This window comes from Mesocricetus auratus, unplaced genomic scaffold, assembly GCF_017639785.1.
Source record: "Mesocricetus auratus isolate SY011 unplaced genomic scaffold, BCM_Maur_2.0 Super-Scaffold_100013, whole genome shotgun sequence".
Taxonomy (NCBI): domain Eukaryota; kingdom Metazoa; phylum Chordata; class Mammalia; order Rodentia; family Cricetidae; genus Mesocricetus; species Mesocricetus auratus.
Genome location: NW_024429196.1, coordinates 38,186,171 through 38,204,859, shown reverse-complemented (window position 1 = coordinate 38,204,859; position 18,689 = coordinate 38,186,171). Strand labels below are relative to the sequence as shown.

The 18,689-nt window shown below is 48.0% G+C and overlaps 1 protein-coding gene and 1 pseudogene across 3 annotated transcripts in view; both read right to left on the bottom strand.

The window, feature by feature from the left end:
* Gng4 (G protein subunit gamma 4) overlaps positions 1-10,782 on the bottom strand; it is a 40,762-nt gene extending 29,980 nt beyond the window's left edge. Inside the window, exon 1 of one of the 3 annotated variants that reach the window (XM_040755615.1) lies at positions 10,639-10,782. The gene's annotated coding sequence lies outside the window, so the exon portion shown is untranslated. Of the gene's footprint in view, positions 1-10,116; positions 10,426-10,638 lie in introns of those variants that run through there. The other 2 variants (XM_040755613.1, XM_040755612.1) reach the window with 2 other exon arrangements.
* A 1,909-nt stretch (positions 10,783-12,691) lies between these two features.
* On the bottom strand, positions 12,692-13,217 carry LOC110341174 (annotated as a pseudogene).
* Positions 13,218-18,689: the final 5,472 nt, after the last annotated feature.

Sequence of the window (18,689 nt, the reverse complement as noted above, 5' to 3'; positions counted from 1 at the left end):
CTCCAAAGAGAAGAAGGGTGATTGTCTGTATTCTACACCTGAGTCTACAGCAAAGAGACAGAGCAGACATTTGAAAACTGTAATCATGAAACCAGAGGCTTCCTGGTTGATGGAGAGGGAGGTGGAGATGCCTAGGTCTTTGGGGTTCAGACACAGCTGAAACAAATAAGCCTGCAGGTCTCTGCTATGGCAGACCAGGAAAGATAGTCTGGTCCTTCAGATTATGTCAAGTTCTGTTTCACATGACATCAAGTCCACAGAAAAGCTAATTTTTTTAAAAGCTATTTTTATAATGGGAAGTGACACTGGAGAAAAATGATAAGTTTTGAGTTTTCCATGCAATTTTAATTGAAGAAAGAACAATACTGTCACAGTCCAGCTCCTGGTATTATTCAAGAAGGATGAATTTCCTATCAACATTCTTAGGGCAAACCATTAACAGTAGCATTAATGGATAATCCACCTTTTTCTTTTAATAGGTTGACTTTTTTCCAAAGTTTGAGGACTTTACATTGTGTGAATTTACTTCCTGCTTCCCTTGCTTCTAGTGAGATCTCTGCACTAAGACAGCTCAGAGCTTTGCCTGCTGTCTGTACCTCTGCAGGGTCTTTAGTCAGCTTCCAATGTATCCTGGTCTATAGTGCCACTGAGAACAGGCTCCCGAGTGGTAGAAACGCCTTGCTGATGAGGTGCTGCTCGTAGGAAATCTGTACCACATGGCTGACTGACTGCAGCCTGAGAACCCCTAAGAGGATCCCTGGAGAAGCAAGAGTCTGCTGAGGATCTGTCATGAGAGGGAGGGGTGGTATTACCGGAAGGTATTCCTGGGTTTTAGAGGAGGGACTAAGGAAGCATGTCCTTTGGATACAGACCTTGTCACCTACATGAGGATCCTCAAATGGCTTCCCTTCCCTGCACTCTCTTCTTGCCCTGAGACAGTGTTCTTCTCTCTCATCTTCCCAAACTTCTTTTGCTACTTCCCCAGGTCTTTTAAAACACAGGCTTTTTTTTTTTTCCTTTGAGAGAGGGACATTATAGATTTCAGTCTGGCCTCAAACAATGTAGCCTAGAAGACCTTGAACTTCTGATCCTCTTTTTTTTTTGTTTTTTGTTTTTTTTTTTTACAAAACAGGGTTTCTCTGTATTGTTTTGGAGGCTGTCAGTCTAGCCTGGCCTCGAACTCACAGAGATCCACCTGCCTCTGCCTCCCGAGTGCTGGGATTAAAGGCGTGCGCCACCACCGCCCGGCTGATCCTCTTATTTCTATTTCATAAGTGCTTAGATTATAGGAATGTGCCAGTGTCTGGTCTGTGTAGTGCAGGGGCTGAACCCAGGGCTTTGTGTATGCTAGGCAGGCACTCTACCATCTGAGCTACACCCCTAACTGCCCTCCTCCTTCCTTCCTTCCATCCTTCCTTCCTTCCTTCCTTCCTTCCTTCCTTCCTTCCTTCCTTCCTTCCTTCCTTCCTTCCTCCCTGTCTCCCTCCCTCCTTCCCTCTCTCTCACCTCCCTTCCTTTCTTTCTTGATGGGGAAATATGTCATGTCACCCAGGTTGGCATCAAACTTCCTATGTAGTTGAATCTGACCTTGAATTTATCCTCTTGCCTTCACCTCTGGAGCGCTGAGATTATGTAAATATATCACTCCACTCCACTTAGTTTTATAGCAGTTTTGGATTCACAGAAAAGCTGAGCAGAAAGCACAGAGTTCCTACACACCTTTCAGTCCACACACACTGTCCCACACAATCATCATTCCACACCAGGGCAGGGCATTTATGACACACAACCAACACTGACAAGTTTACACCAGGGCTCTCTCTTGGAGTGAGTATTCTCTTGGCCTGTCTGCACAAATGTGTAACAAATCCACCCGAATGGCATCCTACAGGATAGACTCTTGGCCTTATAAGTTCTCTGTACATGGTCTATCTACCTGTCCCTTCCCCGGCAATTATCAACCTTAGAAAGTATTTGTTTATTTATTACTGTGTATGCAATATGTGTAATTTTGGTATGCATGCGCCATGGCACATGGGGGGGGGTCAGAGAACAACTGTGAAGTTGGTCCTCTCCTTTCACCTTTACATGGGTTATGGGGATAGAATTCAGGTTGTCAGACTTAGCAGCAAGCACCTCTACCTACTGGGTTATCTTGTTGGCCCCAATTGTTCAAAGTTTTCTTGTCTCCACAGTTTTGTCTTTTCTGAAATGTCATGTAGCTGGGACAGCAGTCTTCAATTTTATCAGACTGGCTTCTTTCATTTAGCAGCATGCATTTCAGGTTCTTCCTTGTGTTCTCAGACCTTGGGCATGCAAAGCAGGCACCCCATAGCAGCCCCAGCCCTGGTAGCTCCTGAACCTAGGGTTCCCACCTCAGCAAATTCAATTCAGCATCAACAGTCAGAGGAGACTTAAGCTTAACTAATCAGAAATCAACAGCTAACCCCGCTAACAAGGACTTTCCATATTAGTCAATCAAATATAGTTCATCTTGTATCTGTACACATCTTATTCAGGTCTCCTCTCTGCACCTCTTTTTTGCCAGTGCAGACCTGACCTGAATTGCTTATGGTCTGTTATTAACTCCCACATCTGTCTCTGTCCAAATTTAGTCACTTCAAGACTGCCCCCTCAAGTGAATGCCCAAAACCATCGATCATATATGCTATAGGTTTTCCTATGCATATATGCCTATGAAACAGATTAATCTTTTCTGAACACAAATACTGTGACAATTTGGTAACTGAGATGGCTACTAAGTAACTAACAGGTAGGTACCATATACAGCATGGATACAATGGACAAAGCTGATTCATGTCCTGGGTAGGACAGACAAGAAGATAAGGTTTAGTTTATATGCACACTCCTCCTGGGGGTACACACTGCCCACGGTGGCTGCAGAATGGCTTGTAGACTGTGCTGGAAAAGTAGAATAGATGGGTTGCTGGGTCTAGTGATACAGCTTGAACATTGGGAAATACATGAGGAGCCATACTTGCTACAAAATCTGTTTCCATTTTCAATTACTTGTGTGACTCAACCAAGCTTCCATCTTTCTGCATTTTTTTGTCGTTCTCTTGCCCCAAGATTATTATAATCAAACAAAACGCTGCCAGTGGGAACAAAATCAATGACAAATTCAGGGTCTGACAGATGCTGCCATATGCCTCTCTCCTCCTTTTGAGATCAGAGATCAAGTTGTTAGCTGGCTCTTGAAAGAAAAGACCTATGAGTATAGTTTTCATTCTGTATTCAAAGAATGGCTCACACCAAGTGACTACTCAAAGACAACTGCCTTAAGACAGTGAGAGGCAGCACGGGCTCCGACGGCTGCCACCCGCCAACGCAATGCTGTGAGTCACCTGTTACACACATTACAAAGAGCTCTCTGCAGTGGTTTTCTTTGCAGACAAGACTCATTTGTGTTGCTCAAGTATTCTATGCATGGGAGAGAATATTTTAGCAGTAGTGGAGGATAAATGGGACACATGAAACAAGTCTGGAAATGACCTAGATATTTTCCAGGAAAGATGTGCAAGCCGACCCGGCTATGTCTTCAAGGTGCTGATAGGCCGCCCAGTGCAGATCTGAGACAATGGGGATCTGCTCAGGGTGACCTGTTCCTGAGTACAGGGGCAATAGACAGTGTTAGGCTGGGCCAGAGGCAAGCAGGGACAAATCCCCTCCCCCCCCCAGATGACAGCGTCTGACCTGTGGGCCAGGGCCCCACGGTTGTTTCTGAAAGGGTGACACTCCACATTCCCAGATGATGGACAGTGGCAGGTATTGATTGCTGCACTGGCAACCAGGCAGGCACTCTCCCTCCTTTCCACCAAGATGCGTTAGTTTATCTTTCAATGACCTGGTTCCTGACAGAATGTCTCAAGGAAAGGGATTATTTCTTTTAGTTCAGTTTCTCAGGCCTCCGTTCACATCATGGTGGGCAGAAGGCAGAGAGAGGTGACACAGGAAAAAGCCGGGATGAGACAGAGGCCCCATGTGACACACTCCAAGCGCCCTCCCCACCCCCAGTAATGCTGTTGCTGAACACATGAAGAAACACTGACTACATTGGAGCTCCCAGAGCATAACTGCCTCTGGAAACACCCCCACCGACACCACAGGCCTGTGGCAATGGAGCCAGCCATGGGTTGGAACCTCTGAAACCCAGAGCCAAGTAAACACTTCCTCTTGTTCATGTCAGGATTTATCACAGAGACAGAGAACTAGCTCAGCGGTGCTTCCACAGATCCCTCAGGGCAGGAAGAGGTTTCTTTCAGAGTAACAGAGAGCTCTCTGCCACGTGTTCTGGGCCACAAGAACTGCGTCTCTTCCTCCAGCCTGCCATGCCCTTTCTGGCAACATGTTCCTTGAGCATTTTTCTTGTTTGCATCTCTCCAGCCCTGACTTTTGACTTTCTTGCTTCCTATTGGTGGTGAGAAGACTATGCAGACAGGAAATTAGGTGCAAGGAAACAAAGGACACTGGAGCTGCGTCTTCATAGCCAGCTGTGTCCGCTGATGGCTAGCACACCTGACTGTGGTTACACACCCTGGTGGTTGAGCGTGTTCTTTCCTGTGTATCACAAACTAAGACCCAGGCCTCTTTACCAATTCCCAGGTGTATCTTTTTTATGTTTTTTAAATTTAAATTAGAAACAAGCTTGCTTCATATGTCAATCCCAGCTCCCTCTCCCGTCCCCCCAATCCCCACTCCGCTCTCCAGGGAGGGTGAGGCTCTTCATGGGGGACCTCCAAAGTCTGTCATATCATCTGGGGCAGGGCCTAGGCCCTCTCCCATGTGTCCAGGCTGAGAGAGTGTCCCTCCACATGGAATGGGCTCCCCAAGTCCATTCGTACACCAGGGATAAATACTGATCTAGTGCCCGAGGCCCCAAAGATTGCCGAGGCCTCCTCACTGACACCCATGGGTCTGGATCAGTCCCATGCTGGCCTCTCAGCCATCAGTCTGGAATTCATGAGCTCCCCTTTGTTCAGGTCAGCTGTTTCTGTGGGTTTCACCAGCCCGGTCTTGACCCCTTTGCTCATCACTCCTCCCTCTCTGCAACTGGTTTCCAGGAGTTCAGTTCAGTGTTTAGCTGTAGGTGTCTGCCTCTGCTTCCATCAGCCACTGGATGAAGGCTCTAGGATGGCATACAAAGTAGTCATCAATCTCATTATCAGGGAAGGGCCTTATAGGGTAGCCTCTCCACTATTGCTTAGATTGCCAGCTGGTGTCATCCTTGTAGATCTCTGGAAATCTCACTAGTGCCAGAGGCTTTGTGTTCTCAAGAGACTTTGGTTTGTTATACTATCATTTGCCCAGTGGCTTTGACACTTTGAGGGTTTGTTTGGAGGTTCTGTCAGGGGTGTGCTGCTACCTTTGACCAGGGACAGTCCTTCTCTATAGCAGAAAGTCATCCTCCTACACTGCAGAAGGCAGCCCTCTTCACCTCCTAAGTGTATAGCTTCAGGAGGGACAGATGTGGAGCCATGATGGAGGTAGGGTACACCCCCCTAGCCAGCCAGATCAGTCAAATCAACCCTGGAGATTAATGTAGTGGCAGATGTCACAGCCAGATCAACCTCACACCCTTGACTCCCTTTATGGGCTTCTCAAGAAGATCATGGGAAGAAATAGCCTACAAAGTCATCACTCCTCCGTGGTTTGGGATTATACATATGTACACAAACCTCTTTAAAAGTCTACAACACAGCACCCAGTGGTCTACTCCCACCCACCTGGGTTAGCCTGCTCTACCTTTTCTCTGGAGTATGTTATCATTGTGATCTGATAAAATACATTTCTGCTTGAAGTGTTTTCTCTGCTGAATGCTTTCCCTTGAGAGATCCGCACTCCACTGAGAATAATCCCCCCTCTGAGGTGCCTATCCAGAGGGCAGGAGCTCTGTGTGGCTCTCCACTGCCCACGTCCTGTTCCCTGCTGTATCATCTCTGGGGCTGAGAAAGCACAGTGAGAAAGCCCAACTGAGCTGTACAGAATGAGGGACTCAGCGGGAGGAGGGGGAGTCAGACCTGAGCATCACACAGCAGCCACCCGTGTACCCCTGATGGCAGGAGAAAGGTGAGGCCAAGGAGCCTGGGATGGCAGAGTGGTGAGTGGGCATGCTCACGGGGGTGTGCACTGAGTATGTGCCGAAGGACTGGCCTACAAGAGACACGAAAGACGCGCGCCAGGGAAAGGGGCAAGGAGCAACATGCTGAGCTGCTCCCGGGGAGGGCATGGTGGGAGAGGGGCCTCCAGAAGATGCCAACATCTCCCCTTCAGGTAAAATCCAACTGAAGAGGAAGTATGTGACACCGAGTGAGTCCTTCTCATAAATCTACACCTTCCCCTGCCCCTGACAGAGTTCTGAGGACACCATCTTTCCTTCGTTTCTTCTCTTGAGGTCTGCTAAGGGCTTGGAATTCTCCACCCACGCTCATCACCACCCTCTCAACCACATTCCACCTCCACCACTGCCCTGGAGGGGCAGAGAGTCTGTCACTCCACTGCAGACACTCTTGCCCTCAAATGACACCAGACATACTTACAGGACTTGGCTCTATTTGCTGGGCTACAGGATGCCCCTTCTAGACAGACTACTATGGGTGGAGCAGTGGATAAATGCCCAGTGACTGAGAGGCAAGTTAGCCGGGCAGAGAGGAGAGAATTTCCCCCAAGACAGTTGAACAGAACTGAACATCAGCAATTCGCTTCCCTTTAGCATGCCCCAGGCTCTGGGCCATGGTGAGCGCCTGCTAGAAGTTTTCACTCACATATGACCTGCAGGCAAGCCAAGGCAGTATACGTGGCTTCTTGATTGGGCTGGAAAGATCCTACAGTGAACACAAACCCTGGGCGTGTCCAACTGTCCTCAAAGATAAGAAAGAGAGGCACGAGCCCCAGACGACCAGTGTGTGAGGGTCCTGGGCTATCAGAGGCACCCAACAGTAGTAGGTAGAGGGAATGCACAACTCTTTCCTAGGGGTGTAACAGTCACTTTGGGCACATGTGGCCCCATGCAGAGTGGTGCATGCTGTGCACTAGAAAGGGGCCCGCCAAGCCTGTGCCCACATTGTGCCCCACCTCCCAGACCCACACAGAGCACAGTCACCCCTCATCTGGTGATAGCTGGGCCACTGTCAAGCCCAGCCTTACTTCCTCTGCAGATCCATTATCCCTTCTTGTTTTCTAAGAATCCCTTCTTGATTCTCCCATGTGGACATCCTCCTGTTTGGACAGCTTTGGGGTTGAAGGAGGCCTGGAAGCTGTGCCTCAGACACAACACTAGCAGGACCCAGAGGGAAGGAGAAGGGCACAAAAGCAGGGACAGCTGACAGCTCATGAGCACTGTATGCCCATGTGTTAGGAAGAAGCAGTCCCTCAGACTCCAAGTGACAATGACAGTGTTTCTCCTTTCTCTAAGAACCTCTTTCGTGCACATCTCCAAAGGGAGAGCTGACCCAGGCCCTTAGAGAGAACTCTGAGGCGAAAGAAGAACATGCCATCACCTTTGGGAAGAGCCACACCCGGCTTCAGTCACTCGCTCTTCTCTGTCGATTCCACTTGTCATCTCTTCACACTGTCCTTTGTTGAAGTCCCCACCACCCACCACAGACACTTCCCCACTATGATGCTTTGCAGAACCCCAACCCTGCAATTGTCACATGAAGATCAACCAAGGCCATTCTCATCATGTACCCAGCCCATCCCCAGCAAGCACTGACCCCAGCCCTGGGCCCGCTCATCTGGGTGCCTGCCTCCCTCTCTGCCTCTGAAAGGCTCAGCCCTTGTAAAGCTGCCTGTAGACACCCAAGACATCAAGGCCACATGATGGACAGTGTCCCCGCGACGCCTTATGTGTCCTCACTCCTGCTGGGCAGCGAGGCAAGTATCACTGCTTCCACACAATCCCATCTGCCAGGGACTGCCCAGCTGCTGCCACAGGGACTGCCCAGCTGCTGCCACAGTGGTGCCACAGCTCAGAGAACCCATCTCTTTACAAGTGTCCCGATTTTTCCGCATGAATCTTTTAGTGGCTTTTCTAGCCTCCGTCTTATTCCCTGTGTTTCATTTGTGCTTTTCCCTCTGGTTTCTTGAAAGGCTTTGTCTCATTCTTGGTTTTTAGGCAGCCACTTAAAGCCCTCTAGTAGCAGGACCCTCCGCTTGTTCTCCTGCCTCCCTACCTGGACACCTACAGGTTTGTCTGACTTTCAGGGAAAATCTCTTCGCTACCCAGTCTTGTTGCTCTTGTAGAATTCAAGGAGTTTCAGCTTTTGGTTTAAGAAAACTGAATGAATAATGTGACATGAATACTAAATGTGTCAATGGTAGAATTTGTCTAAAGGCAATAAGAATGCTGGAAAGAAAAAAGGGAAATCAGCAAGATTGGGTAGCAGAATGTAGATTTAAAAATAATCAGACATTGCTTCAGACCCCCCCAAAAAACTTCTAATATACACCATCAACACCCTCCCCTTGAAGACAGAATCAAGTGAGATACACGAAGAGCTGGCACAGGATAGGGCAGTAAGTAGACAGCCGGTGTGCCCTGTGTGAGTACCTGCGGGTGGAGACACACACACAGCCACTCTCAGCCCCAGGTGGCCAGCGATGCTGAGAAGGGACAAAGGCAAGGGCCCTGTGTCATCTGATGTTCCACAGTGGTGAAGAGCACTTGAGATTTGGGATCTCTGGGGACAGCCATTCTTTAAACACTATGAAACGAACAGGAGACAGCTCCCTTCTTACAGATCACCATGAGAAAATGTTCCTCCTTCCCAGTGCAGTTTTCTGCCCAAGTCCCTCCATTGCTTCCTCCCTGGACTCCATTCCTGAGAGTAAGGACTGGGGCCTGAGGTCTGCATGGTCACAGTTCTCTCAACCTGAGAGTCCCTTGGCTGGCAATGCACCCCAGTAGCGTCCCCCCCCACCCCGTATTCTCAGTAATGCCGTTCGGCTGGCTAGAGAAATCCGCCAACCCCAAGTTCAGCTTCCAAGCTTCAAGCAGCCTGCTTTGTTTCTCAAGACTGACAGCTCCAAGTGCCTCCCACGGTGGTCTCTCCCAGGTGACAGACCACATGAGGAAGTAGCTGCCTTGCTCCTTGTAACCCAACCTGAGGAAAAGGGTGGGGGTGCTCCGGTCATGAAGAACTAGCTAGCCTGCACACGGCCCGGGTGCTTTGCTGCAGCCATGGGGGCCGTCGCATCTCGCGCTGGAAGCAGGAGTGACGCTTTTTCACTGGAACCCCAGCACAGCATCCCAGGCTTGCTCTGGTTGAGATACCAGCCAGCCGGCTGCCAGCCTTTACAGAGCCCTGGGACTAGAGGACAGGATTTATCTTTCACCCGATCAAACTTTGTACATTTGGAAGTATTCTCACATCTTAGCTCAAAATACAAGAAGCAGATTCGCCTAAATGAAGGCGCTTTTTGCAGCCATAACTGGCATCTCGCCTCATTATTTCCCAGGCGACTAAAAATTAAAGCAAAGATCCCTCTTCCAAGGCTATGCCCCTCGAGTTCAGCAGCGCGTTTCAGCACCAGCTTCGGGGACAGTCGCCATCAGGAGGGAGGGCACAAACTACCCGGAGTCACCATGCATTCCCCTCTACCCGAGGCAGGTGTCCTGGAGTCAGGAAAGCAGGGGGCTTCTGCGAACCCCCGCTAAAAACACTGCTCCCAACAAAATGAACAGTGGCCATGCCATCCACCCCCTATGGGCCTCTGCACTGGGGACGTCCCTCGTCCAGAGGACAGCAATTAACTACTCTACGCCCTGCGGTTGCAGGAGGGTCCTCTAGAAGCTTCGGCCCGCCGCGATCTTGGGGCAGCTGTGTCCCCCGAGGCCTGGGTTGCCTATGCACACGAGGGAGGCTCAGGCTGGAGGCGCCCCGCGGTGGTGCACCGTGTGCGCCCCCCCCCCGCCACATAGAACCACAGGTCTTTATGTCGCGTGCCGTGGCATCTCCAGAGAAGAGCCAGGAGCCAGAATGTCTCTCCAGTTCAGAGACTTCTGATTTCAAACCTGCTTTCACAGGGCTGGAGGGACCTGGGCCGAGGTTCCCCGACGAGGCGCCGCGCCCTCCCGGGGGCTCGGGCGCCACTTACCGCAGCCGGTGCCGCTCAGACGCGGGCTGGTTCCTCCGCACGGCGCTCGAGGGGGGAAGCCAGGCCAAGTGGCATCGCGCGCCTCGAGCTCGGTGCAAACGCTGCCCGCGGGGTCCCGGGCCACAGAAGACTGTGCGCGTCTGGGGAGGAAGGGGGCGCGGCGCGGAACCCAAGTCACATCAAAGCCACCCGCACGCGGGGTTCCGGGTCTGCGCAGCGGGCCCACAGAGTGCAAGGCGGTGACCCCCAACCCTAGCCTGCTGCGCCACGCTGGCCGCACCCACCCCGGAGCACCCACTCCGCAGCAGGTCTCCTCCCGCGCCGGGAGGGGCCGGGAAATCCCGCCCGCCGCCGCCGACGTCACTTGTGCGTCACCGGGGCTCCCGCGCCCGGCTCTGCGCGCCCCTAGCCCCTCGCCTCACCCAGACCCGCCCTCCCGGGGTGCGCGCATCCTGGAGGGCTTATGAGCCCCGGGCAGATCCCCGAGTGTAGAGTGGGGGCGGCCAGCTCAGGATACTTCACCTGGGGACACTTAGGGTGCCTCACGCCGAGGAAGGTGGCCGCTGCGAGCGCAGAAGCTGAACATCTGGAAATGCGCACCGTCCTTAAGCCGACGTCGCTAAGCAACGTGGGCAAGAACGCCACGCGGCCGGGCTGGGCAGAGCAGCTGCCTCCCAAGCAGCCACTGGAGCGTGAGTGGACAGCAGGGCACTGCTGCCGCGGGGAATCCTGGCGACTCTTAGCGGTGAGACGGTCGTGGCTGGTCAGGCCTCGCCCTAATGCAACTGTGTCTTGTGATTCTCAGTGTAAAGCGATGAATTACCATACTCATCTTCCTTGAGGGAAAAAGCAGCTTCAGCCACGCCTGTCTTCCAACTCTCATAAAATCATACAAAGCCATCTGAAGACAGAAGCTCGGAAAACATTTCGAGCAGAGTCACTAAGGCAAGGTGTTACTTCTGTCTATAAACACTACTGACAGGGAGATTTCTTAAAAATCCTCCTCCCGTCCACCTTCAGCCAACCCTGCTGTAAGTGACGCTGGACCAGGGTACCTCACATTTTCGCGGATCTAGTTCACATCCCCCACTGCACCCTGAATGAAGGTGCACCTTGATGGAGTGGAGCTGCTCCAAGAGGCCAGAAAGGCCCATTGGGGCAGAAACTCACACCGATTGTCTTTGTAGCTCTCAGGAGTTCCATTAGGCCGCAGAATTAAGCCATGACGCAACGATGTAGCCAGTACTGTTCACAGCACAGAGACTGAGTGCGAAAGACCCACAGATACTGCAGTTGAAAATTCAAGTAGTACAAAACTGTGTTCGCTATTCCTCTCTGGGATCCATTATCTCTTGCAATCCCTGGCTCAGTTGTACACTCTTCCCTCAAACCAGCTGCATCCAAGTTGAGCTTAGGTTTCCTTTTACGGATGTCAATCCGCTGGGATACCTTGAACTCTCCCAGCCCCCTCTCCCCTTTTTGTCTCACACACATGTAAGACCAAAGTTCAGCATCTAGGGCTCTGGCGGGGAAGTTGTATTCCTTTGGGCTGCCTCCCACACAAAGATTAGCAGCCGTTCTGGGAAACAAACCTGTAATTCACCGGCCTCTGGGAGACATGAAGTAGGATATCCTAAGTATAGCATCATCAAGGATAGAAACAGCAGAGCACTGATTGGTATAGTGTGAGTGCACAGGGTATAGCTGTAGCAGGCTCAAAGAGACCAGTTGCTTCTGGTACAGCAGGCAACAATTGAACTTCGAGTCTCAAAAAGAGATGGAAATAAGAAGTTTTCACTACATCTAAACATAGCTGTGCAAACTAACCTCTGAGAGGATACACGTGTTCAACTGTCATTCTCAATCCTAATTTTTTTATTTTTATATTCCAACCCCAGTTTCCCCTCCCTTGCCTTCTCCCTCCTCCCCACCTCCCCGTCTCACCCCTCATCTACTCCTCAGAGTGGATAAGGTCTCCCTTGGGTTGTCACCAAAATCTGGGATACCAAGTTGAGGCAGGACAAAGCTCCTCCCCCGTGAATCAGGCTGGGCAAGGTATCCCACTATAGGTAATGGGCTCCAAAAAGCCAGTTCATGCACCAGGGATAAGTCCTGGTCCTACTGCCAGGGCCTTGCCCAAACAGATCAAGTCCCATAACCATTATCCACATTCAGAGGGCCTAGTTTGGTCCCATGCAGGTTCCCCATGTGTCAATCCAGAGTCTGTAAGCTACTGGTAACTTGGATCGGTTGTCACTGTGGTTTCCCCATCATGGTCTTGAACCCCTCCTTGCTCATATGATCCCTCCTCCCTCTCTTCAACTCAACTCTAGGAGCTCAGCCCAGTGCTTAGCTGTGGATCACTTCATCTGCTTCCATCAGCTACTGGATGTCATCTCAATCCTATTCAACAAATGGCTTTAGCCAGTGTTTTGTTTTGTTTATATTTTTGTTTTTTTCTCAGAATCAAACAATTTTATTTTCATTAACTCACAAAAAAACAATACAGCTGGTTCAAGGAGGCCATCATTTATCCAGTCCCCAACACTACACGTTGAGCGAATAACTATACAGTTAGAACTCTTTCATGGCTATTCTGAAAGTAATGGAGCTTTAGAAATAAGGTTTCTTTACTCACGGTCCACACTTGCACTGTAAATTAGGCAGAGCCCATTTCAATTTCTTCAGTTTGAACTTTTTGAGTAAACCATTTGCAATTCTGCACTGTCACAACACCTCATTGAAGCCCTCGCAGAGCCTGATGTCACTCTGGTTCTGGACACATTCCAGAAACTGATCTCAAGAGAGCATGGCCCTGGAGACTGCTGGCCCAGCAGCTGGGTGACGTCAGGCCTGGCAAGATCAGCACTGCTATTTCCACTGAAGCCCCCAGGGATGGCATGACCCAGGGTGTAATCCACTGCAGAGCCCACAGCCACACCAGCTGCAGTGGTGGCTGTCTGGGTGCAGCAGCAAGTGCATGTCTTGCAGCAGCCCTCATGTGAGGGGCCGGGCTGGTCAGAGGGGCCACCCAGAAAGAGCGGTTCTGGCTTCCACTTGGCATCCTGAGTCCTTACACACTCTGAGTCCAAAGATGATAAACTGCTTTTTTTTTTTTATCACAGTAGCAGAAGAAACTAAGTTATTCAACCACAAATGGAAACTATAGTGTAGATTTTACTATAATCTCAGAAAATACTATTTTTAAAAACTTTGAACTGAATTTTAAGGATTTTAAAAAGTTTGAACAAGCTCAACATTTGAGAATGAAAAAGAATACTTCTTGCAATCAGCTACCAGAAACTGGTGTGAGACCAGTTTATTTCACATTGAGGATGAAGCAAACTTGCCACAGCATCATCTTTTAAAAACTCGCCTCTCATCGGCTCTGCTCAGGAGAGGGCCAACTCTCAGGCCCGCAGAAGGAAGGCTGATGTCAGGCTCAGCCTTCACAGGGCATGTCGTGTTAGGAATTTCCCTCCGACAACAGCAGGATATACCTTTCTGTCTGTGTCTTTCTTGTAATGCAGGCCATTTGAGTGTATTTCATCTTAGTAACCAGAGTGGCCTGTTGGAGTTTGAAGTGTCTTGGTTTCATAGTGCATAAAGTTTTGTCCTGATTAGAGGAGTTCTCAGAGAGAAAAAATGGTAAAGCTGTCCAAAACATGAGACACTTTGGGGGAACAAACTGAAACATTTTGTCACCTATGTGAGGACCAATGGGTAACAGCTAGGGGCAGGTCCTGAGAAAGATAACACAAAGTAAAAACAGTGTCTTTCTTCTCAACTTTTAACCTTTCCCAATACTGTAGCTCTTCTTTGTCAATGTGCAGCAGCATTAGCAAGTTATCCCAAGCAGTGGGAACTAGATATAGATAGCTAGGAAAGAGCTCCCAAGAGTCTCTCCTTTCTGCATCCTTACTTACCCGAAACAGGCATGCAGAGGGAGGGCATGGGGTTGGCAGGTTACACTGAAAAGCAATGCTGTTGATTTCCTGGGGGACAGAAGAACACTAAACCAGGCTGAAACACTGTAAAACACCACAGATGCAGGCAGAGGAGCAGCGGTTCCCACCCCTGCGCCCTCTGTCTCTGCAGGTGCCTGCCACTCTGCAGCCTTCCCCATGGTAAAGACTGGGATATGGGTAGACGTTCCTTCCCACACTCCTGACCTTGACCTGCTGCTGGCATTTTTGTCATGGTCTTCGGATGTGTTCTATCTGCAACACCTTGATGCCTGTCTTCACTTGGGTTTGTGTTCATCTATTAGGTTGCAACAACACTTTTAGTCATTAAAGAGGCTCTCTGCCTGGGAATAGTGGTGCATGCATGTTATGCCAGAGCACAGAGGACTGGAAGTTTCAGACTAGCCTGGGGGACACAGAAACCCTATTTTACAAAACAAGTGCTGGGAATGTAGCTCAGTGGTAGGAGGCTTTGTAAATCAACCCCACCAAAACCAAATTGTTCCTGCTATTCTCAGAGTACCTCAGTCCCACCTCCCCAGCACTTACTATGGATTGTGACTTGCACACAGGCTGAGCTACCTGCTGCATTTACAGTGGCTTCTCACCAGCCTGTAAGGCCCATGAGGCAGGAACAGCAAGACTGCATGGTATCATAGCCTCAGCTCTAGTCTCAATACAGTCCTGCCACAAAGAAGGGACAGACATTCTGCCATTTAAAATGAGAGGCTGATCTTGGGACTGATGTGTTAAGTTCATTTAAGGATAAGAAAAACTGAAATATAGCGGTTTAGAACAAAAACTAAAATTAAGAAATGAGAGTTGCCTTATCTATTCCTAGTGGTAGAAATTTATAAGGGAACCAAGGAAAACAGATGGGGCTTCTTAAAAAGCCACTGTTGCATGAACTTTTTTAAGGAGACAAGAGCAAACATCTCACCTCAGATAGACAGAAACAAATGATTTCATTCAAGTGTAGCTTGTTTAATTAGGGTTACTCACAGAGGCAGGGGCACCACTGAAAGAAAAAATTCTGCAACTCTTAAGTGTCTTAGGAAGGGGCATGACCTTGTGAGCCTCTCCTTAAAGCAACCATTACTGTATACATTCTTAGGTAGGGGGAGGATCTCCTGAGACCCTATCCCAGCATGACTTTAAAACCAGCAGAGGCAGGTGGATCTCTGTGAGTTGGAGACCAGCCTAGTCTACAAGAGCTAGTTCCAGGACAGCCTTCAAAGTCACAGAAAAACCCTGTCTCGAAAAACCAAACCAAGCAAACAAAAAACCTTTAGGGAAGCAGGGAGCCTGTTAACTGCCAACAAATCCTCAGGGCAATGGGGCTTTGTGAGAGCCTCACCCCTAAGCAACCCTTACCTGCACCAGGGAAGAGATGGCTTGTGAACCACTTCCATCCGGCAACCATTAACTACCTATAAATCCTTGTGTGCCTCTGCCTACCCATGACAGAAAGTCAATGGGCCCAGTGTTGTGCAGGTCTCCTGAGGGTAAACACAATGGCTTAGAGTTCAAAAGGACAATGGACACCACAGGCTCAGAGAACAGCATTCATGACACTCCACACTCCCCTCCAGTTCCTACATTATTTTCATCCCCTCTCCTGCAATGTTCCCTGAAACTTATGCACAATATAGATGTCTCATTTCGGGACAAGCAGTCAAGAGTCACTTATTCTCAGCACCCAGGCCAGTTACAAGTCTCTACAGCTATCACTGTCCACTGTAAAAAGTTTCTCCCACCAAAGTTGACAACCCCTGTAATCTATGGGTATAAAAGTAAATACTCATAAGGCAATCTGGAAGGCACTATGAAAACTAGTCAGTAGGGAGAAAGCTTCCAACTCAGTCCCAGCTTGGTTTTTCTACATTCTGCAAAGCAGGTAGTGTCTTCAGCAGTATGGCCTTATCATCCAGTTTTGGTGGGCAGCCAACAAAGTGGCAATGACCTCCTTCACTGTTTAGGGGGTTATAGGTCTCCTTGGCCAAAAAGTAATAGGGAAGTATCTTATTTCCACCACTGGAATTCATGTTCAATCACTCTATTGTCTCTCGAAGTGTCCTTTCCCACCTTTGCAGTGTGTGTTTGTATGTGTGTGAACCTGTGTCCACTTATACATGAGAGGGCTTATTTGCATCCCTTGCTGACTGATTTTGTTTAGATGGAGTTTTCTGTTCCACCTGGTCCCACAGTCATTTAGGCAAATAAATGCACAGAGGCTTATACTAACTATAAACTGTTTGGCCAATGGCTCAGGTTTCTTACCAGCTAGCTCTCTCTTAATTATTAGCCTATTTTTATTATCTAAGTATTTCCACATTGTCTTTTCTTACCAGAGAATGCCCGGACCTGTTATTCCTTCAGCAGCTACATGGTACCTCTCTGGTGGCTCACTGTCTGTGTCCTCTCCCTGAATTCTCCTCATCTGGTAGCCCCACCTAAACTCCCAGTTTGGCTACTGACCAATCAGTATTTTATTCATCAACCAATAAGAAAAACATATATACAGAAGGACTTCCCCCATCACTTCCTCTTTTCTGTCTAAATAAAAAGTTTTAACTTAAACATAGTAAAATTGTATATAACAAAATAGTTATCAAGTAAGAACTATAGTTAACAAGATGAAAAGCTGTGGATTCCTTCCAGACTAATATGATTTGATCAAGCAAGACCCCCTGAAGCAATGACCCAGGTGATCCAACATCCACCTGATACAGACTCAGACTACTACAGCCAGGATTTGGCCAGTTTTCTGGGTTTTCTCAGGATCCTCTTGGGATTGACAGCACCCCCAAACAGCAGGAAGCAGTTTGGAAAGAATTATGCCCACATTCCCAAATAATTGTTTATAAATGTTTGTTTTCATTTAAACGGTGTTGGTTATAAATGGTTAATGATCTCTTTCTAAAAAAAAAGGGAATATGACATAGAAATGAATACTTTACATTGGTATGGATTTTGGTTTACTGATACAAATTTAAGGTCAATTTTCTTATATGTATATTTCTATTCTTGTTTAGGTATTGTGTTTATACAGCTTATTTAAAATGTAATGTATAATTAAATACAGATTATAGGTAGTAACCTATAGTAGTCAAAACTTACTTATTCTAGTTAGGTTTTCTAGATATACAGAGAAAAATTTCAAATAGATATCTGAAACCTTTCAAAGACCTACAGAATATGGCATTTAAAATGGTTTATTAGGGTTTTTCATGACAATGAGACACAGCTGCTCCTGGCAACACCAATTATGTCGGAGAGGAAGATGGGCATTGAAGAAACTCATTATGGAGTTTGCCTTCAATGTGGCAAAACTGGCCTATTGGACAAGAAACTGCTGTTGTTTGGATTGCTTGACAGCATGCTGTCCAAACTGGAGATGTAGGATCCACAGGATTGTGACTGCTGAACTTGCCAGAACAAGGCGAGACAATTTCAAATTTCCTGCTTCATCAAAAAGCCTGCCAGACACTGTGGCCTATGGGCTGAAGATAGATGCCCCAACATTACAGAAGAACTTTGGGTGCCTGTGCTGGAAGTGAGATGTTTCTGTGAATTTTAAAGTTTATGATCCTTCTGAGGTCTTTGATGGAGTTGAAGACAGATAGTTATGGTTATGGTTTTCCTTAGTTATGATAAAAGATAAGTTGCATATAAAACTTTAGACTCACAAAGATAGATTATATTTTTTTAAAATTTTGCCAATTGTAAATGGACTAAATATTGTTAACTATAGTTCTTGCTTGATAGCTGTTTTGTTATATATAATTTTACTATATTAAAGTTAAAACCTTCCTGTTTATTTAGCCAGAAAAGAGGAGATGATGGGGAATGCCCTGTATGCTGTGAATATATGTTTCTCTTACTGGTTGATTTACAAAACAAGGATTGGTCAGTAGCCAGGCAGAAAGCATATGCAAGGCTACCCGACAAGGAGAATTTGGGCGAGAGGAGGCAGAGAGAAGCTGCCAAGGAGACTGTGTAGTCGCCAAAGGAGTTAACAGGTCTGGGCATTCTCAGGTAAGATAAGACCATGTAAAAATACATAGATTAATAACTATGGGTTTTTAATTAAGAGAGAGCTAGCCAGTAAGAAGCCTAAGCCATCAGCCAAACAGTTGATAATTAGTATAAGCCTCTATGCATTTATTTGGGGCTAAATGGTTATGGGACCAGATGGGAAAGAAACTCTGTCTACAGCTTTGGCCTATTGGTGACTATTAACTATTTTCCAGCCTACATTGAGGCCCAGTGGCCAGACTTTAAATGAATTTAGTGAGTAGTTTAGAGGTGCCTGAGAGCATATACTTATTGGCATTTGGGAAGATTCAATGGACTGTGGACTACTAACTATGATTCCTGCAAACTCTGTATTTCCTCCCATATTCCTATGTTTTCTCCTACACTAAGCCATTCATGAAGCTGGGATAAACATAATTTAAGTGCAGACTATCACAGGCCATGTCTCATGGGATACTACTATCTACAGGGCTCTTAATTCAATCCACTGGCTGTTCTTTCCTTCTCTCTAGCCACACGGTATCTGTGTTTATCTGCACGGCTTCAGCCACACAATCTCTTCTAGAGCCC